Genomic DNA, 19,745 nt, shown 5'->3' with positions numbered 1-19,745 from the left:
GGATTAACAATTTGTAGAAAAAGAGGAAAGAATGTCTCTGCGTGGTGCACAGATTAGCAAAAAATAAAATGTAACCTTTATTAGATTTTTTTTTAAATTGTTGCAAAATATGGACAGACAGTGATACATATAAACACAAACAGTGTATTTAAAAAGGATATAAATCCTCACTCAATGTAGTCCAACTCTATATCCTCCTTATTATTTATTCTTGGTATCATCAATATTATTCAACTTTAGTTTATTGTGTGTATATTTGTTATGTTAGTGTTTGTCCACAATAAAGATTGTCCTCAGGCCGGTGCAGGAGAGTGGTCTGATCCAATATTGATATGAGTCAGAATCCACGTCACCCTGTATGAGTTACTCTCATCGACCAATGTCCCAATTATAGGTCACGTCGTACAGTGTCCAGCGGGTCACCCCTCGTTTGGTGTGTGTCTGGCGAGATCTGCCACCTCTACACCAGCACTACACAGCTGCTAGCCAATCTCTTAGGGTGGTCTCAAAAGAAGGCCTGTATGGCCAATTTATTGATTGGGTTGGGCCTGATGGAAATCTGTGGTTATGATTAGGCTGATGACCTGGAACGTATGGGGTATGAACGAAAAGTTCAAACGCAATCTCGCACTCAAGCAATGTAAACAGCTAGAGGCAGATATAATCTGCCTTCAGGAAACCCACCTCTGTGGGGACAAGTTATTAGCATTGAAGCGCCCCTGGATAGGGACGACATTTCATGCCCCGTTTACTTCCTCCTCCCAGGGGTTTCAATAATCATTAAAAAAACTTTAAACAGTTAAAATCGATCAGGGGGGTATTTATATTTTTGGATTGTTATGTAAACTCTATTAGGTTTTGTATTATGGCAATCTATGTACCGCCACCCTTTACTTATGAGATCTTGAAGTTGGCAGTAGATTTTTCTGCCTCACATCCAGAAAATAATGTTGTATGTTTGGGAGACTTTAACGCAGTTATGAATCCCGTAATGCAGGGCTGGGCAACATCGGCCCTCCAGATGTTAGTGAACTACACATCCCAGGATGCTTTGCATTAGTTTTGCTATGTGGCCATGCTGAAACTGATGCAAGGCATGCTGGGATGTGTAGTTCATTAACATCTGGAGGGCCGGTGTTGCCCAGCCCTGCCGTAATGGATAGTTGGAGTAATAGGGGAGAATAGGCTAATAAAAGGCGAGGTATTGGTGACTTTATCAGAGAAGTGGGTTGGAGTGATGTATGGAGTGATAGGCATCCTACATCTCTACAGTACACCTGTTACTCCCCTGCAAAAAAATCCTTTTCTAGGATTGATATGATTTTGTCATCAGAAAAAATGCTAAATAATATAACCCTAATTGAACACAAACCCCGTGGGATTTCTGGCCACTCTCCAATACTGATGCAGATCGATCTAGAGAAAGAAGTGGGTTATCGATATTGGAAACTACAACAAGTATGGCTGGCTCAGTTAGATAGTCTGGAGGATATAGCCTGGGAGGTTGAGGGCTTCTTTAACATTAATATTGGTTCAACCAAACCCACTTATGTATGGGATTCATTTAAGGCCTTCTTTAGGGGATGTATGATTAAGAAATAACTCATATTAAGAGGGTCTCCCAAGAACTAGAAGCAGAAATGGTAGAAAATGAACAGGGTTATATTATAGATAAAACTGAAAGTGCTAGAATGGCTTGGTTGAGTGCTCAGAAAACTGAGTGGAACACTTACAAAACATGACCAGAGGTAGACTGCTTGCAAGTTCTCATCAAATGTATTTAAACTTGGATAGAGCAGGTAAATACATGTCCCTTCTTTCCAAAGTAGATAGACCCACAAACTTAGTTAGCAAGATAATCTCAGAAACAGGAGAAATAGTGACAAGGACATCTGAAATCTTTAAGGAAGTGTATAAATCTAAATTAGAGAAAGCAGGGGAAAGGGACATTCAGAAATTTGTGGAAGGGATTGACTTACCAAAACTAACTCCTGAAGCTACAACTATTCTTGAGTCGCCAATTGCTATAGAAGAAGTAGAGGTTGCGATAAACTCATTATCTGCTGGAAAGGCCCCTGGGATAGATGGGTTGCCAGCCGAAGTATATGGGAAATTTGGGCAGTTATTGACACCCAGGGGTTGCTTCACTTCTTTCAGAAAATGGAGGAGGATGGGGGCCTGGCATACTCAATGACAGAATCTGTTATAACGGTTATTCCTAAGAGTGGTAAGGACCCGTTTTATGTGGACTCATATCGTCCAATATCCCTGATCACGGCAGATGCCAAGATATTTGCTAAGATTTTGGCGAATAGGCTTGGCAGGGTGATCAGTGATGTTGTACACCCAGATCAAACTGGGTTTATTAGTGGGAAATCCACTTCAACAAATGTAAGACTTTATGTATATTCAGACTTTGGAGCATGCTGGGGCTACCGCAGCAATAGCCTCATTCGATGCCAATAAGGCATTTGACTCTGTCGAATGGCCTTTTCTGCGGTCAGTCTTAAAATCCTTCGGCTTTGGCCCACGGTTTATAGGGCTGATTTTTCTCTTATACCGCAACCCCAGAGCTAGAGTGGTTGTTAATGGCTATGTCTCGGAATCCTTTCCATTGGCAAGAGGTACCCTTCAGGGATGCCCCCTATCGCCACTGCTCTTTGCAGTGGCGATTGAGCCAATAGCGTGTAAGATAAGGGCAACTTTGGGGATTGGGAGGATGGTAACAGTAAGGAATTTAAATATTGTCTCCCTATATGCTGACGACTTGCTGGTCGGTGTAACAGATTATGGCAAGGATTTGCCAACAGTGATAGAGATTTTACGTGAATCTGGGCGTCTTTCTGGGATATCGGTCAATTGGAATAAGTCCCATCTTTTGACAATAGAGGGAAAAATCAGGGAGGAACTTTGGGTTGATTCCCCTCTCCCATTATCGGAGAAATTTAAGTATCTTGGAATTATTATTTCTAGCGGCCCAAAGAAATTTGTTACTGATAATAAATAAATATATATATATATATATATATATATATATATATATATATATATATAATAATTGAAGAAACTAAAATGAAATGTAATTGTTGGATGAAATTGCCATTAACAATATTGGGACGTATAAATTTAATAAAAATGGTAATTTTGCCTACATTTTTATATATTTTTCAGCAATCCCCCATATTTATAGAAGATATTTTTAGAAAGATTAACAGTATTATTATATCATTTATTTGGAGAAATAAGCAACCATGAATTAAATGGGAAACTCTTACTAGAGATAGGGAACATGGGGGAATGGCAATGCCCAACTTTAGATTCTATTATTATGCAGCCCAGTTAACCCATATATGTAATTGGGTCAGGGAGAATGAAATGCCTCCGGGATTACTGGAATTTATAGGAGTGGCTGCCCCAGGGCGCACCCCAATGCAAACTATTTTGGGGGCAGAGAGGGATCGGGGGACGCCACCAATTATGATACAGTCAATTAAAATCTGGAATAGAGTGAGTAAAACTACAAAATTTGAGGGAATAGATCCAGATGTATGTCTTTTCTCCTTGAAAGAGCTGAAGAAATGGAATAAAGAACAGATTGGACAGATATGGAACCAATATGGAATCAATGCTGTTGGACAGCTATATAATAATAATGTAATAAAATCCTTCCTGCTATTGCAGACTGAATACGCATTGCCTAAAGGGATGTTATTTAGATATCTACAGTTAAGGTGTGCGTTGTCCCGTCATTTTAGATTGGAGAACACACAAATTGACGAAAACACCAGTTAAAATATTCATTAACAAATTAGGGGAAAGGAAGAGAGTGTCTAAACTCTACAAATATATCTTGGACCATAGTCAGATGGAGGATCTTCCAGTATTAAGAACTAAATGGTCGATAGATATCCCAGATATATCTGGGATATCCCAATAGCTCAAGCTAGTGAAAGGTCTCGAGTCACTGGAAAACAAAGATAGGTTAACAAGGCTGAATATGTTTGTACTGGAGAAATGGAGGTTGAGAGGTTATATGATGGGATCCGGACAACGGGTCTACAGCAAAAAGGTAGACAACCATTAGGTCGATACCATTAGGTTGGCAAGCAAGAAGGTCGATAAGCAAAAAGGTCAACATGTAAAAAGGTCGACATAAGCTTTAGGTCAACAGTGTCTAGGTCGACAGTCAAAAGGTCAACATGGGGTTTTCACTGTTTTTTGAGCCGACATGTGCCAACAGGTGGTATTTCATACCCTACCATCCACTAGGGTGTGGTGGGAGAATAAAATAGTGTGCTGAGTGTAGCGAGGCACCTTGCCTGAAGCATGGCGAGCGAAGCAAGTGATGCAAGGGGATGTGGTGCACTTCAAACTGTGTCCACATTCGGGTAAAAAAACAGTGAAAAACCCCATGTCGACATTTTGACTGTCGACCTTTATGAATGTCGACCTGTATGAATGGTGTCCTTTTTACATGTCATCCTTTTTACATGTCGACCTTTTTGCATGCTGACCTTTTGGCTGTCGACCTAGACACTGTCTACCTTTATGAATGTCGACCTTTTTACATGTCGACCTTTTTGCTTGTCGACCTTCTTGTTTGTCGACCTAATGGTTGTCTACCTTTTTGCTGTAGACCTCTTGTCCCAGTTCTGATATGATTAGCATGTTCAAATACAGGATTGGGAATTATATGGAACTGGGAGATTATGGTCACTAACAGGCCTATACTAGGACACGCGGGCATGTACTGGGGCTCGAGGAAAATAAATTCCATACTGAACTAAGAAGAGGATTTTTCACCATTAGAGCAGTAAAAGTCTGGAACTCATTGCCGGTGGGGGGGGGGGGGGTTACAGCAACTACTGTTAATGGATTTAAAGCAAAACTGGATGCATTTTTGGCCACTAAGGGAATGGTACTTGTTTCCTAGCACGGCCACAAATCGCGGCCATCGGGGGTAACTTTAGTGGCCTGCGACGCGACCGACGCGATGCCCCCGATTTTTCCATTGAAATGCATTGAAAACAGTGAAAATCGCATCGGTCGGGTCGTATGCGGCCAAAAATGCTTAAATGGTCCACCCGCGATGGCCGCGATTTCCCCATAGGGAACAATGTTAAATGGCTCAATTTACCCGCGATGACCGCGATTTCCCATAGGAAACAATGTTAAATGGGTCAATTTACACAAATCATCATAGGGAAGAATGGTAAATGGGCCAGAAACCCCCCCCAAAAAACCCTGAACATTGACATGTCCCCCCAAAAGTAGTTCACGCCACCCCGCGATAACCGTGAACCCGAAGCGTGGCGAGCGCAGCGAGCCCGCGAGGGGCGGCGGTACGCGTCCTCCGACCTTTTCATACCCCCACTATCCACGTCGGCGTGGAGTTGAGAATAGAATAGTGTGGCGAGCGCAGCGAGCCACCGAGCCCGAAGCGTGGCGAGCGCAGCGAGCCCCGCGCGGGGACGCGGATACCTTCACAGGTAAACGCGTCCCTTCGCGGGCTTCACAGGTGTCCGCGTCGCCATGGACACCTGGGAAGCCCGCGAGGGGACGCGTCTAACTGTGAAGGTATCCGCGTCCCCTCGCGGGGCTCGCTGCGCTCGCCACACTATTCTATTCTCAACTCCACGCCGACGTGGATAGTGGGATATGAAAAGGTCGGAGGACGCGTACCGCCACCCCACGCGGGCTCGCTGCGCTCGCCACGCTTCGGGTTCACGTTGATCGCGGGGTGGCATATAGTACTTTTGGGGGGACATTTTAATGTTCAGGGGTGTTTTTGGGCCATTTACCATTGTTCCCTATGATAATTTGGGAAAATTGATCCATTTCACATTGTTTCCTATGGGAAATCGGGGTCATCGCGGGTAAATTGAGGCATTTAACATTGTTCTCTATGGGGAAATCGCGGGCATCGCGTCTGGCCCATCGCAGCCGATTTTTTAGTGCATGCGATGCCCGCGATGGCCCCGATTTTACCCCCGATGCCCGCGATCATGATCGTTGTGGCCGTGCTAGGAAACAAGTACCAAGGGAATCCTATAGGCCAGGGCATAACTACAATAGGTGCAGGGGGTGCAGCTGCTATGGGGCCCAGAGCTGAGAGGGGCCCACTTTGCCTGTCAAAGTATCATGTGCTGTATACATTTTTCAGCATTAGGTGAAAATTAGGGGCCCTTACAAATATTTGCTATGGGGCCCAATTGTATATAGTTATGCCACTGCCTATAGATATGACTTACTCAAGTCAGATAGGTTGAACGTCTTTTTTCAACCTTAATTACTATATTACTATGTTACTATATTTATAAATATTTAAACAATTTGCAAAAGGAAACACTTTATTTCAAAATCTGCATTTAGGCCTTTCTGCACCATTTTTTTAATACATATATAATTTTCATCTTCACACGAGCCAGTCTGTTATCTCGATCATTGTTTCTCCAATCCGGTTAAATCACTTTAATACCACAAAAGGAGATAAGGTGCTTAATAGAATTATTAGGAGTTTTAAGTTCATCGATATATTATGCATTTGTAAACCTTTTGTACTAACATATTTATTGGAAACAAAGATTTGTGGGTGGAAGAGCGCAATAAATTGGAAGGGTGCAGCCTACCCCACCAGAAAAAAAGGGATACACCTTCCCCAATGGACACTGGATACAAAACAGATTTGTGTGGCGTGGCGCAACTCTTCCAAAAAATGTTCAAAACACTTTTGCATTAATGGCAAAAAATTTTATTTACATCAAGCTGAACAAACAAATGAATTCATAAAAAGTACCATACAATCGGGTGTGACAGACACTTCACTTCTGGGTGCACTTTATGCTGGGTGCAGGTATATATGCATAGGTATCTCACCATATATGTGGACTGCGGTGGGCTATGTTAGTAGTCCAAATCTGCGGCACCACCGCAGTAAGCTTTAGATCAGGGGTGGCCAACTGGTCAGAGGTAAAGAGCTGAAAAATATCGTCGGTCAAGCAAAAGAGCCAACATCATGCGCGCGCCAAAGGCGCGTGTGCCAAAAGGGCCGTGATCAGGGGAGTGGCCAGGGGCGTGGTCATATGACACAAGGGGAGTGGCCACATGACAAAACTTTATGCCCCCAGTGCCAGATATGCCCCCCACAGTGCCAAACATCATATGCCCCCCACAGTGCCAAACATCATATGCCCCCCACAGTGCCAAACATCATATGCCCCCCACAGTGCCAAACATCATATGCCCCCCACAGTGCCAAACATCACATGCCCCCACAGTGCCAAACATCATACGCCCCCACAGTTAGGAAGCTGGGCCCTCCAGCACAGGTGATGCCCACAGTGCAACACCTATGCTGGAGGGCCCAGCTTCCTAACTAAAGGGCCCACCTAGAGGGCCAGGAGGGCCCTACAAACATATGAACCACGGGCCAAGAGGGCCCGACTAATGCGCCCACAGGCCGGAAGGGCCTGAATGTACCCACGGGCCTAGTGCCCGACAGCCGGTGGTCTAGGGTGGATGGGGGGTAGGAGGCCAAAGGCTCCTACCTGGTGTTGGGAGTGGCCGCTGGGGGGAGCTTTGTCAGCTCTTTTGCTTCCCACCCCCGCTGGCCTCTCCGGGAGCCATCTTCTTTCTTCTTGCAGTAGGTGCCGGAGATCTTCTGTCTTGATCCTGGCGTCTTCTGGCCTCTTCAGCGGCGCCGGAACTCTTCTCCCCGCCGTCGTCTTCTGCGCCGTCCTCCGGAGGCTTCTCGCGTCTTCAGGAGCTCTCCTGCACTCCGCCGGCGTGGAGACGACTTTTCGCCCTCCCGCTGGCGTCTGACGCCGGGGGCGGGGCGGAAACGGCGCAGCGAGAGCTGATTGGCTCGCCGCTGCCATTTCCTATTGGCCGCCGATGCGGGTTGGCCACCGCTGCTTTAGATGATGGATATCGCCAATGGATAAAGTGCAACTGCGTCCAAAAGTGTCCGTGCGTCCAAATAAAGTGATCCTGTGCCAAGATGCTCCAAGTTCAAAGTGCAGAAGGCATGGATTTAGCAGCAACGCGTTTCGGAAGTCTTACTACCTCCTTCCTCAAGCTGAGCATAGATTCAAATGACCTGGAGTCTCCTTTTATCCCCCTCCCAGGAGCAGGAGACCAATGATAAAACCGCGATTTTCGCGGGCCGGAAGTGCTGTGCGTTCCACCCGGCACTTCCAGTTTGCGGTCCACCGGACAATACGTCACTTCCGCTTCCGGTTTCGCCGAAGCTAGCCGGAATTAGAGTGACTAATTTATTTTAATTCTCTTAGAGCTTTAGCGCCAAATTTCCTATACTTAGGGCAGCAGATCTCATTCATTCTTATCCTTCCTCCATTTCTCTTTTCATAAATTCACGAATTTCCATGTTTTACGGTCCACCATTTTTTATATGGGCAGGCTTGTGGGCACAGCTTTTTCCATCTTTAATACATCTCACGGCAAGTTTTTTCACGATAATCTGTTCACAAGGAATTGTACCACTTGTGTATAGGTATGGCTCCTCCTTTTATACCGTTCTATGCCGTACTTCGTATTCCGGCAGAGTCCATCCCTAAATACCGGGAGTGCCATCCCAAGTGACACAGATAGCCATTTTTGGACATTTATTTAAAAAGAAGAAGAAAGAAAATTTCATGAGTAAAAACATTTTCAGGTTTTATAAAATCTATACAACTGATAAAATCTGTAAAACTCGTAAAATGAATCATCTAAAAACCACTTCACTTCAAAATCTGAATTAAGACCATTGGGTAAAAGTGTGTTCAAATTAAATATCCAATTTATTTCACTTTTGGCCAGTCTCATATCTAGGTCCCTATTTTTCCAATTCGAGGTACTTTGTTGTATCCCCAAAAATCTGTTTATGTGTCCTTCGCACTTTTGATGATTCTTTAAAAAATGCTCAGACAGGGGATGTGTCATAAGGCCCTTACGGATGTTGTACACATGTTCAGCTGATCTAAGTTTTAAGTTACGGGTGGTTTTCCCTATATAGATCATGTCACATTCACATTCCAATAGGTAAATGACATTTCTCGAATGGCATGTGATGAATTGGTTTATTTTGTATTTTACACCATTTACCTCAAATGATGTGGCTTTCTTCTCATATGGTTTATTACTTGTAGTTATACACATCAGGCAGGAACCGCACCTGTGAAAACCCTTATTGCGGTCGCTGCCTCCAGTTTTTTCAGTGAGAGCACTCTTAACTAAAAGCTTTTTAAGGGATGGGACTCTTCTATATATGAATCTGAGTGTTGTGGGCATCATTTTTCCTAGTACTGGGTCATCAAGTAAAATTTTCCAGTTTTTTTTTCACTATGTTTTCCACTTTCTTGTGGTAAGAACCATACTGTGAAAAGAAGGCCCAATCCGCTATACTCAAATCTTTACTCTTATCTTTTTTAGTTTTTGGTTTTAGCAGCTCTGTTCTACTCATCTTATTCACTTTTGATTGTAATTCAGTTAAAGTTTTCTCAGTGTATCCTTTCTGTACAAAGCGTTGATCTATTTCTAGAAATTGTTCTTCCAGGACTTCTTCCTTCAAGCAATTTCTTTTCAAACGCATGTACTGCCCAACAGGAATGCTTTCGAGCCATCGATGATGGTGCTCGCTGTTTGTTTGTATGAACGAGTTAGAATCTGTTGCCTTCCTGTGGGTCTTAGTGTGTACTTTACCAGTTTCAATGTATATTTGAAGATCTAAAAATACTAATTCTGTTCTGCTTACGTTAAAAGTTAGAGTAATGTTAAAATCATTCACATTTAAAACATCACAAAAATATTTTAAAATATTTTCATCTCCTCTCCAAATAAAATGATATCATCAATAAAACTCCATCATGATACCAGGTCCGCCCCAGCCGCCAACCTGTCATCCACTGCCTGCATCTCCCAAAAGGCCATAAAAAGATTGGAGTAACTTGGGGCGAACTTGGTACCCACGGCGGTTCCTTTAATTTGTTAAAAGTAGCTCCCGTTAAAATAGAAGTAGTAATTTGTTAAAAAAAATGCAATGGCTTCTATTAAGAAGTTTTGTAGGTCCATAGCATAATCACTTCTACTAAGAAAGAAGCTTATGGCTTCTCTACCTTTTTTCCAGTCAATGATAGGGTGCAACCTCTACTGGTTGTAAATGCAAAGCACACTGCAAGGCACAAGCAAAGTAAAAACATGGAAGTATATGCAGCCAGCACACAGCAGTAGAGATCAGAGCAGAACACAGAGTGTAAGCTAATGTCACAGCTTAAGGGGTGCGTGGGCAGGGCTAAGAGTGATGAAAGGATGGAAGGAAGGCAAGCCTAATGGAGGTACTAGGTACAAAGGGCTGACTTTTACCAGAGCTGATCAGGGGAAAGCGCAAACGCAGTCCCCCACTTAGGGATGGACATCGATGGTCGATGTTTCAGAAACATCAATGTTTTTATTTCGATGTTAGTGTTTTTGCCATTTAATGGTGACCTTCCAATGTTTGTCACCATCGAATGCTAATCATTCGATGGTGTACCGATGGTGGCTTATTTTTTGTAATTCCCAAAAGATATGCCTCCCCTGGCTGGTGTGTCTGTGTCAGGGAAACTTCCTAGGTTCGTTGGAGGCTGTCTGACTTTCTCTCTGCTTCCCTCCCTCTCCCTCTCTATGGTTGCTGTAGCTGCTAGGCAACAGGGCCCACTGCTAGTTCTAATTGGCTCTCACTGACTCAGAGAGCCAATCAGAGCACAAACCTCACCCTGCAGCACCAGTCACTCAAACAGCAGCAAATTTCACAGACACACTGAGCTCTGGAGGATTCAGAGAGGAGGAGACAGTGACGTCACTGAATGTTATACCAGCTCAGGCAAGCTACAATAATAATAAGTACACAGTACAACTATCTACAGACACACTGAGCTATAGAGGATCAGAGAGGAGGAGACAGTGACGTCACTGAATGTTATACCAGCTCAGGCAGGCTACAATAATAATAAGTACCCAATACAGCTAGCTACAGACACACTGAGCTCTGGAGGATCAGAGAGGAGGAGACAGTGACGTCACTGAATGTTATACCAGCTCAGGCAAGCTATAATAATAATAAGTACACAATACAACTAGCTACAGATATTTGTGAATGTCACTCACATACAACACTCATTAATAAGCTGCATTAGTATTACCAGGCAGCAACCACTATATCATCATCAGTGAAGTGTTGGTCAGAGATTGTCTGTTTCTGTGAATATAGTGAGGAGCAATATACACAGTCCTGGGGTACCAGTTGAATGAACCAAGCTTAAGGTGCCCATACACTGCTGCGACGCCTCGCAGCAGTGTACGGACACCCGACAGCCTGCAAGCTGCCGGGACCTTCTTGGCAGCACGGACGCATGCGATCCGTTGTGAAGGATTGCATGCGTCCCTGCTTCCGGCCCGCCTCACCACCAGGAGGAACGGGTGGTCGGACCGTGGACGGCCTGCCGGTGCGAGCACCTGGTCGGGTCCGATGCGCACGGGACCCAACGGCATGTCAGGGAGAGGCGATTTGGTCCGATTTAAGGGGTCGATTGGTCGCAATTGGCCAAAATCGGACCAAATCGCCTCAGTGTAGGGGCACCTTAACTGTTTTTATATATAGTGAACTATTTTTTATATTACGTGACCTTGTCGCTAGCGATTGGTCGCTCAGCGACCGAATTGCTGGTTATCAGTATTTTACTGGTGACCAGCGATTCTAGCAAGTTCCTGCGACCAGCGACGGGCTGCAGTGGGAGCGCACACACGGCGAAGGTCGCTAGGTATCACCGGCAATATGGTCACTGAGCGACCATATAGCTGACAATGGAAGCTAGAATCGCCTAGTGTGTAGCATTATTAGTGGTGCCCCCACAGATCCTGGCACCCTAGGCAGCTGCCTAATGGTAGAACCAGCCCTGCTCATTGCAATATTTACCTCCACCATAAAAATTATGTGATGACGACTATACCGTCATCTCCCTTTTTTGTGTGTGTGTGTAGTTACACTTGCCTTAATAAATAGACATTTTCCTATCTGGAAAAATAGTGAAACCTAAAGTGAGTTAGTTTACAATTTATCTAATTTTATTACATTTTGATTACTTGCTGTTAAAGTGTTAATAATGTGTACAAAATTAATATACTACTTCATCATTGGGCATTGTGTATATTACATATGTATATTATACACACAATGTCAAGTGATAAAGTAATATGTTGCTCAGAGCCTGGGCCCTGCCATCAAACCCAATTACCACCTTACAAATGGCCATACAGGCTTTTCCGCATGCGCTAGTCATATAACTAGTTTTCACCAACGAATACTTTTGATGCGATGGTTAGTTACCATCGCATCGAAAGTTTCAATGGTGGAAGCACTGCCATCATTTGATGGTTGGCTTCCGATGTCCATCCCGGCAGGGCTAAGAGTGATGAAAGGATAGCAAGCCTAATGAAGGTACTAGGTACAAAGGGCTGACTTTTACCAGAGCTGATCAGGGGAAAGCGCGAACGCAGTCCCCCACTACCACAAATTAAGCAGTCGAGTTTCCCGCATTTGGGGAAATCGCAGGGGTCAACACACCCGGAGCGCAATGGATGAGCCTCGCCCTGGGAGACCCACCTTCGTGATCATGGTATCTCCCCTGCCAGGTAAGTATGAGTTGGACTAGGGCTCAGGAGGGCCACAGCTCGGGCACACCCCCTTTGGCTGAAGGAGATTTACCTGAGGCAGCACAAGCGACTCCCACCTGGGGACAAAATACCGCAGGGAGGCCACATCTATTAACATTGAGGTGGTAAAGTGGAAAAGTGCCTATTCCTGACGCATCCCCCCAAACTATACCCACAACTAGTGCAAATCATTCCCAGAGCACACGGATTTGCATATTGTGTTGTCATTCAAGCAGTCGGCATGCAACAGCTGGAGGCCTCCTTGGCAACGCAAGTAAGTGTGGGTCCTGCAGCGACCTCTACTGGTTGTATATGCAAAGCACACTACAAGGCACAAGCAAAGTAAAAACAAGGAAGCATATGCAGCCAGCACACAGCAGTAGAGATCAGAGCAGAACACAGAGTGTAAGCTAATGGCGCAGCTTAAGGGGAGCATGGGCAGGGCTAAGAGTGATGAAAGGATGGAAGGAAGGAAAGCAAGCCTAATGGAGGTACTAGGTACAAAGGGCTGACTTTTACCAGAGCTGATCAGGGGAAAGCGCGAACGCAGTCCCCCACTACCACAAATTATGCAGTCGAGTTTCCCGCATTTGGGGAAATCGCAGGGGTCAACACACCCGGAGTGCAATGGATGAGCCTCGCTCTGGGAGAACCACCTTCGTGATCATGGTATCTCCCCTGCCAGGTAAGTATGAGTTGGACTAGGGCTCAGGAGGGCCGCAGCTCGGGTACACCCCCTTTGGCTGAAGGAGATTTACCTGAGGCAGCACAAGCGACTCCCACCTGGGGACAAAATACCGCAGGGAGGCCACATCTATTAACATTGAGGTGGTAAAGTGGAAAAGTGCCTATTCCTGACGCATCCCCCCAAACTATACCCACAACTAGTGCAAATCATTCCCAGAGCACACGGATTTGCATATTGTGTTGTCATTCAAGCAGTCGGCATGCAACAGCTGGAGGCCTCCTTGGCAACGCAAGTGAGTGTGGGTCCTGCAGCGACCTCTACTGGTTGTATATGCAAAGCACAAGCAAAGTAAAAACAAGGAAGCATATGCAGCCAGCACACAGCAGTAGAGATCAGAGCAGAACACAGAGTGTAAGCTAATGGCGCAGCTTAAGGGGCACGTGGGCAGGGCTAAGAGTGATGAAAGGATGGAAGGAAGGAAAGCAAGCCTAATGGAGGTACTAGGTACAAAGGGCTGACTTTTACCAGAGCTGATCAGGGGAAAGCGCGAACGCAGTCCCCCACTACCACAAATTATGCAGTCGAGTTTCCCGCATTTGGGGAAATCGCAGGGGTCAACACACCCGGAGTGCAATGGATGAGCCTCGCCCTGGGAGAACCACCTTCGTGATCATGGTATCTCCCCTGCCAGGTAAGTATGAGTTGGACTAGGGCTCAGGAGGGCCGCAGCTCGGGCACACCCCCTTTGGCTGAAGGAGATTTACCTGAGGCAGCACAAGCGACTCCCACCTGGGGACAAAATACCGCAGGGAGGCCACATCTATTAACATTGAGGTGGTAAAGTGGAAAAGTGCCTATTCCTGACGCATCCCCCCAAACTATACCCACAACTAGTGCAAATCATTCCCAGAGCACACGGATTTGCATATTGTGTTGTCATTCAAGCAGTCGGCATGCAACAGCTGGAGGCCTCCTTGGCAACGCAAGTGAGTGTGGGTCCTGCAGCGACCTCTACTGGTTGTATATGCAAAGCACACTACAAGGCACAAGCAAAGTAAAAACAAGGAAGCATATGCAGCCAGCACACAGCAGTAGAGATCAGAGCAGAACACAGAGTGTAAGCTAATGGCGCAGCTTAAGGGGCGCGTGGGAAGGGCTAAGAGTGATGAAAGGATGGAAGGCAAGCAAGCCTAATGGAGGTACTAGGTACAAAGGGCTGACTTTTACCAGAGCTGATCAGGGGAAAGCGCGAACGCAGTCCCCCACTACCACAAATTATGCAGTCGAGTTTCCCGCATTTGGGGAAATCGCAGGGGTCAACACACCCGGAGTGCAATGAATGAGCCTCGCCCTGGGAGAACCACCTTCGTGATCATGGTATCTCCCCTGCCAGGTAAGTATGAGTTGGACTAGGGCTCAGGAGGGCCGCAGCTCGGGCACACCCCCTTTGGCTGAAGGAGATTTACCTGAGGCAGCACAAGCGACTCCCACCTGGGGACAAAATACCGCAGGGAGGCCACATCTATTAACATTGAGGTGGTAAAGTGGAAAAGTGCCTATTCCTGACGCATCCCCCCAAACTATACCCACAACTAGTGCAAATCATTCCCAGAGCACACGGATTTGCATATTGTGTTGTCATTCAAGCAGTCGGCATGCAACAGCTGGAGGCCTCCTTGGCAACGCAAGTGAGTGTGGGTCCTGCAGCGACCTCTACTGGTTGTATATGCAAAGCACACTACAAGGCACAAGCAAAGTAAAAACAAGGAAGCATATGCTGCCAGCACACAGCAGTAGAGATCAGAGCAGAACACAGAGTGTAAGCTAATGGCGCAGCTTAAGGGGCACGTGGGCAGGGCTAAGAGTGATGAAAGGATGGAAAACAAGCCTAATGGAGGTACTAGGTACAAAGGACTGACTTTTACCAGAGCTGATCAGGGGAAAGCGCGAACGCAGTCCCCCACTACCACAAATTATGCAGTCGAGTTTCCCGCATTTGGGGAAATCACAGGGGTCAACACACCCGGAGTGCAATGGATGAGCCTCGCCCTGGGAAAACCTCCTTCGTGATCATGGTATCTCCCCTGCCAGGTAAGTATGAGTTGGACTAGGGCTCAGGAGGGCCGCAGCTCGGGCACACCCCCTTTGGCTGAAGGAGATTTACCTGAGGCAGCACAAGCGACTCCCACCTGGGGACAAAATACCGCAGGGAGGCCACATCTATTAACATTGAGGTGGTAAAGTGGAAAAGTGCCTATTCCTGACGCATCCCCCCAAACTATACCCACAACTAGTGCAAATCATTCCCAGAGCACACGGATTTGCATATTGTGTTGTCATTCAAGCAGTCGGCATGCAACAGCTGGAGGCCTCCTTGGCAACGCAAGTGAGTGTGGGTCCTGCAGCGACCTCTACTGGTTGTATATGCAAAGCACACTACAAGGCACAAGCAAAGTAAAAACAAGGAAGCATATGCAGCCAGCACACAGCAGTAGAGATCAGAGCAGAACACAGAGTGTAAGCTAATGGCGCAGCTTAAGGGGCGCGTGGGCAGGGCTAAGAGTGATGAAAGTATGGAAGGAAGGAAAGCAGGCAAAATGGAGGTACTAGGTACAAAGGGCTGACTTTTACCAGAGCTGATCAGGGGAAAGCGCGAACGCAGTCCCCCACTACCACAAATTATGCAGTCGAGTTTCCCGCATTTGGGGAAATCGCAGGGGTCAACACACCCGGAGTGCAATGGATGAGCCTCGCCCTGGGAGAACCACCTTCGTGATCATGGTATCTCCCCTGCCAGGTAAGTATGAGTTGGGCTAGGGCTCAGGAGGGCCGCAGCTCGGGCACACCCCCTTTGGCTGAAGGAGATTTACCTGAGGCAGCACAAGCGACTCCCACCTGGGGACAAAATACCGCAGGGAGGCCACATCTATTAACATTGAGGTGGTAAAGTGGAAAAGTGCCTATTCCTGACGCATCCCCCCAAACTATACCCACAACTAGTGCAAATCATTCCCAGAGCACACGGATTTGCATATTGTGTTGTCATTCAAGCAGTCGGCATGCAACAGCTGGAGGCCTCCTTGGCAACGCAAGTGAGTGTGGGTCCTGCAGCGACCTCTACTGGTTGTATATGCAAAGCACACTACAAGGCACAAGCAAAGTAAAAACAAGGAAGCATATGCAGCCAGCACACAGCAGTAGAGATCAGAGCAGAACACAGAGTGTAAGCTAATGGCGCAGCTTAAGGGGCGCATGGGCAGGGCTAAGAGTGATGAAAGGATGGAAGGAAAGCAAGCCTAATGGAGGTACTAGGTACAAAGGGCTGACTTTTACCAGAGCTGATCAGGAGAAAGCGCGAACGCAGTCCCCCACTACCACAAATTATGCAGTCGAGTTTCCCGCATTTGGGGAAATCGCAGGGGTCAACACACCCGGAGTGCAATGGATGAGCCTCGCCCTGGGAGAACCACCTTCGTGATCATGGTATCTCCCCTGCCAGGTAAGTATGAGTTGGACTAGGGCTCAGGAGGGCCGCAGCTCGGGCACACCCCCTTTGGCTGAAGGAGATTTACCTGAGGCAGCACAAGCGACTCCCACCTGGGGACAAAATACCGCAAGGAGGCCACATCTATTAACATTGAGGTGGTAAAGTGCCTATTCCTGACGCATCCCCCCAAACTATACCCACAACTAGTGCAAATCATTCCCAGAGCACACGGATTTGCATATTGTGTTGTCATTCAAGCAGTCGGCATGCAACAGCTGGAGGCCTCCTTGGCAACGCAAGTGAGTGTGGGTCCTGCAGCGACCTCTACTGGTTGTATATGCAAAGCACACTACAAGGCACAAGCAAAGTAAAAACAAGGAAGCATATGCAGCCAGCACACAGCAGTAGAGATCAGAGCAGAACACAGAGTGTAAGCTAATGGCGCAGCTTAAGGGGCGCGTGGGCAGGGCTAAGAGTGATGAAAGGAAGGAAAGCAAGCCTAATGGAGGTACTAGGTACAAAGGGCTGACTTTTACCAGAGCTGATCAGGGGAAAGCGCGAACGCAGTCCCCCACTACCACAAATTATGCAGTCGAGTTTCCCGCATTTGGGGAAATCGCAGGGGTCAACACACCCAGAGTGCAATGGATGAGCCTCGCCCTGGGCAAACCACCTTCGTGATCATGGTATCTCCCCTGCCAGGTAAGTATGAGTTGGACTAGGGCTCAGGAGGGCCGCAGCTCGGGCACACCCCCTTTGGCTGAAGGAGATTTACCTGAGGCAGCACAAGCGACTCCCACCTGGGGACAAAATACCGCAAGGAGGCCACATCTATTAACATTGAGGTGGTAAAGTGCCTATTCCTGACGCATCCCCCCAAACTATACCCACAACTAGTGCAAATCATTCCCAGAGCACACGGATTTGCATATTGTGTTGTCATTCAAGCAGTCGGCATGCAACAGCTGGAGGCCTCCTTGGCAACGCAAGTGAGTGTGGGTCCTGCAGCGACCTCTACTGGTTGTATATGCAAAGCACACTACAAGGCACAAGCAAAGTAAAAACAAGGAAGCATATGTAGCCAGCACACAGCAGTAGAGATCAGAGCAGAACACAGAGTGTAAGCTAATGGCGCAGCTTAAGGGGCGCGTGGGCAGGGCTAAGAGTGATGAAAGGATGGAAAACAAGCCTAATGGAGGTACTAGGTACAAAGGGCTGACTTTTACCAGAGCTGATCAGGGGAAAGCGCGAACGCAGTCCCCCACTACCACAAATTATGCAGTCGAGTTTCCCGCATTTGGGGAAATCACAGGGGTCAACACACCCGGAGTGCAATGGATGAGCCTCGCCCTGGGAAAACCTCCTTCGTGATCATGGTATCTCCCCTGCCAGGTAAGTATGAGTTGGACTAGGGCTCAGGAGGGCCGCAGCTCGGGCACACCCCCTTTGGCTGAAGGAGATTTACCTGAGGCAGCACAAGCGACTCCCACCTGGGGACAAAATACCGCAGGGAGGCCACATCTATTAACATTGAGGTGGTAAAGTGGAAAAGTGCCTATTCCTGACGCATCCCCCCAAACTATACCCACAACTAGTGCAAATCATTCCCAGAGCACACGGATTTGCATATTGTGTTGTCATTCAAGCAGTCGGCATGCAACAGCTGGAGGCCTCCTTGGCAACGCAAGTGAGTGTGGGTCCTGCAGCGACCTCTACTGGTTGTATATGCAAAGCACACTACAAGGCACAAGCAAAGTAAAAACAAGGAAGCATATGCAGCCAGCACACAGCAGTAGAGATCAGAGCAGAACACAGAGTGTAAGCTAATGGCGCAGCTTAAGGGGCGCGTGGGCAGGGCTAAGAGTGATGAAAGTATGGAAGGAAGGAAAGCAGGCAAAATGGAGGTACTAGGTACAAAGGGCTGACTTTTACCAGAGCTGATCAGGGGAAAGCGCGAACGCAGTCCCCCACTACCACAAATTATGCAGTCGAGTTTCCCGCATTTGGGGAAATCGCAGGGGTCAACACACCCGGAGTGCAATGGATGAGCCTCGCCCTGGGAGAACCACCTTCGTGATCATGGTATCTCCCCTGCCAGGTAAGTATGAGTTGGACTAGGGCTCAGGAGGGCCGCAGCTCGGGCACACCCCCTTTGGCTGAAGGAGATTTACCTGAGGCAGCACAAGCGACTCCCACCTGGGGACAAAATACCGCAGGGAGGCCACATCTATTAACATTGAGGTGGTAAAGTGGAAAAGTGCCTATTCCTGACGCATCCCCCCAAACTATACCCACAACTAGTGCAAATCATTCCCAGAGCACACGGATTTGCATATTGTGTTGTCATTCAAGCAGTCGGCATGCAACAGCTGGAGGCCTCCTTGGCAACGCAAGTGAGTGTGGGTCCTGCAGCGACCTCTACTGGTTGTATATGCAAAGCACACTACAAGGCACAAGCAAAGTAAAAACAAGGAAGCATATGCAGCCAGCACACAGCAGTAGAGATCAGAGCAGAACACAGAGTGTAAGCTAATGGCGCAGCTTAAGGGGCGCGTGGGCAGGGCTAAGAGTGATGAAAGTATGGAAGGAAGAAAAGCAGGCAAAATGGAGGTACTAGGTACAAAGGGCTGACTTTTACCAGAGCTGATCAGGGGAAAGCGCGAACGCAGTCCCCCACTACCACAAATTATGCAGTCGAGTTTCCTGCATTTGGGGAAATCGCAGGGGTCAACACACCCGGAGTGCAATGGATGAGCCTCGCCCTGGGAGAACCACCTTCGCGATCATGGTATCTCCCCTGCCAGGTAAGTATGAGTTGGACTAGGGCTCAGGAGGGCCGCAGCTCGGGCACACCCCCTTTGGCTGAAGGAGATTTACCTG

The 19,745-nt window shown here is 47.1% G+C and overlaps 11 non-coding genes across 11 annotated transcripts; all 11 read right to left on the bottom strand.

The window, feature by feature from the left end:
* Positions 1–12,513: 12,513 nt before the first annotated feature.
* Positions 12,514–12,677, bottom strand: LOC146044591 (U1 spliceosomal RNA). Its single transcript, XR_014465033.1, has one exon. It is a non-coding gene; the product is annotated as a U1 spliceosomal RNA (small nuclear RNA).
* A 542-nt stretch (positions 12,678–13,219) lies between these two features.
* Positions 13,220–13,383, bottom strand: LOC146043777 (U1 spliceosomal RNA). Its single transcript, XR_014464768.1, has one exon. It is a non-coding gene; the product is annotated as a U1 spliceosomal RNA (small nuclear RNA).
* A 530-nt stretch (positions 13,384–13,913) lies between these two features.
* LOC146042433 (U1 spliceosomal RNA) lies at positions 13,914–14,077 on the bottom strand. Its single transcript, XR_014463873.1, has one exon. It is a non-coding gene; the product is annotated as a U1 spliceosomal RNA (small nuclear RNA).
* Positions 14,078–14,615: 538 nt separating this feature from the next.
* LOC146042685 (U1 spliceosomal RNA) lies at positions 14,616–14,779 on the bottom strand. The gene has a single exon (XR_014463973.1). It is a non-coding gene; the product is annotated as a U1 spliceosomal RNA (small nuclear RNA).
* Positions 14,780–15,313: 534 nt separating this feature from the next.
* Positions 15,314–15,477, bottom strand: LOC146044294 (U1 spliceosomal RNA). The gene has a single exon (XR_014464863.1). It is a non-coding gene; the product is annotated as a U1 spliceosomal RNA (small nuclear RNA).
* A 542-nt stretch (positions 15,478–16,019) lies between these two features.
* Positions 16,020–16,183, bottom strand: LOC146042427 (U1 spliceosomal RNA). The gene has a single exon (XR_014463872.1). It is a non-coding gene; the product is annotated as a U1 spliceosomal RNA (small nuclear RNA).
* Positions 16,184–16,721: 538 nt separating this feature from the next.
* Positions 16,722–16,885, bottom strand: LOC146042795 (U1 spliceosomal RNA). Its single transcript, XR_014464018.1, has one exon. It is a non-coding gene; the product is annotated as a U1 spliceosomal RNA (small nuclear RNA).
* A 526-nt stretch (positions 16,886–17,411) lies between these two features.
* Positions 17,412–17,575, bottom strand: LOC146043535 (U1 spliceosomal RNA). Its single transcript, XR_014464532.1, has one exon. It is a non-coding gene; the product is annotated as a U1 spliceosomal RNA (small nuclear RNA).
* A 526-nt stretch (positions 17,576–18,101) lies between these two features.
* LOC146044283 (U1 spliceosomal RNA) lies at positions 18,102–18,265 on the bottom strand. Its single transcript, XR_014464860.1, has one exon. It is a non-coding gene; the product is annotated as a U1 spliceosomal RNA (small nuclear RNA).
* A 542-nt stretch (positions 18,266–18,807) lies between these two features.
* Positions 18,808–18,971, bottom strand: LOC146042420 (U1 spliceosomal RNA). Its single transcript, XR_014463869.1, has one exon. It is a non-coding gene; the product is annotated as a U1 spliceosomal RNA (small nuclear RNA).
* A 542-nt stretch (positions 18,972–19,513) lies between these two features.
* LOC146044514 (U1 spliceosomal RNA) lies at positions 19,514–19,677 on the bottom strand. The gene has a single exon (XR_014464956.1). It is a non-coding gene; the product is annotated as a U1 spliceosomal RNA (small nuclear RNA).
* Positions 19,678–19,745: the final 68 nt, after the last annotated feature.

This window comes from Crinia signifera, chromosome 1, assembly GCF_055691185.1.
Source record: "Crinia signifera chromosome 1, ASM5569118v1, whole genome shotgun sequence".
In the NCBI taxonomy this organism is placed as follows: domain Eukaryota; kingdom Metazoa; phylum Chordata; class Amphibia; order Anura; family Myobatrachidae; genus Crinia; species Crinia signifera.
This window is presented reverse-complemented; position numbering and strand designations above follow the sequence as displayed.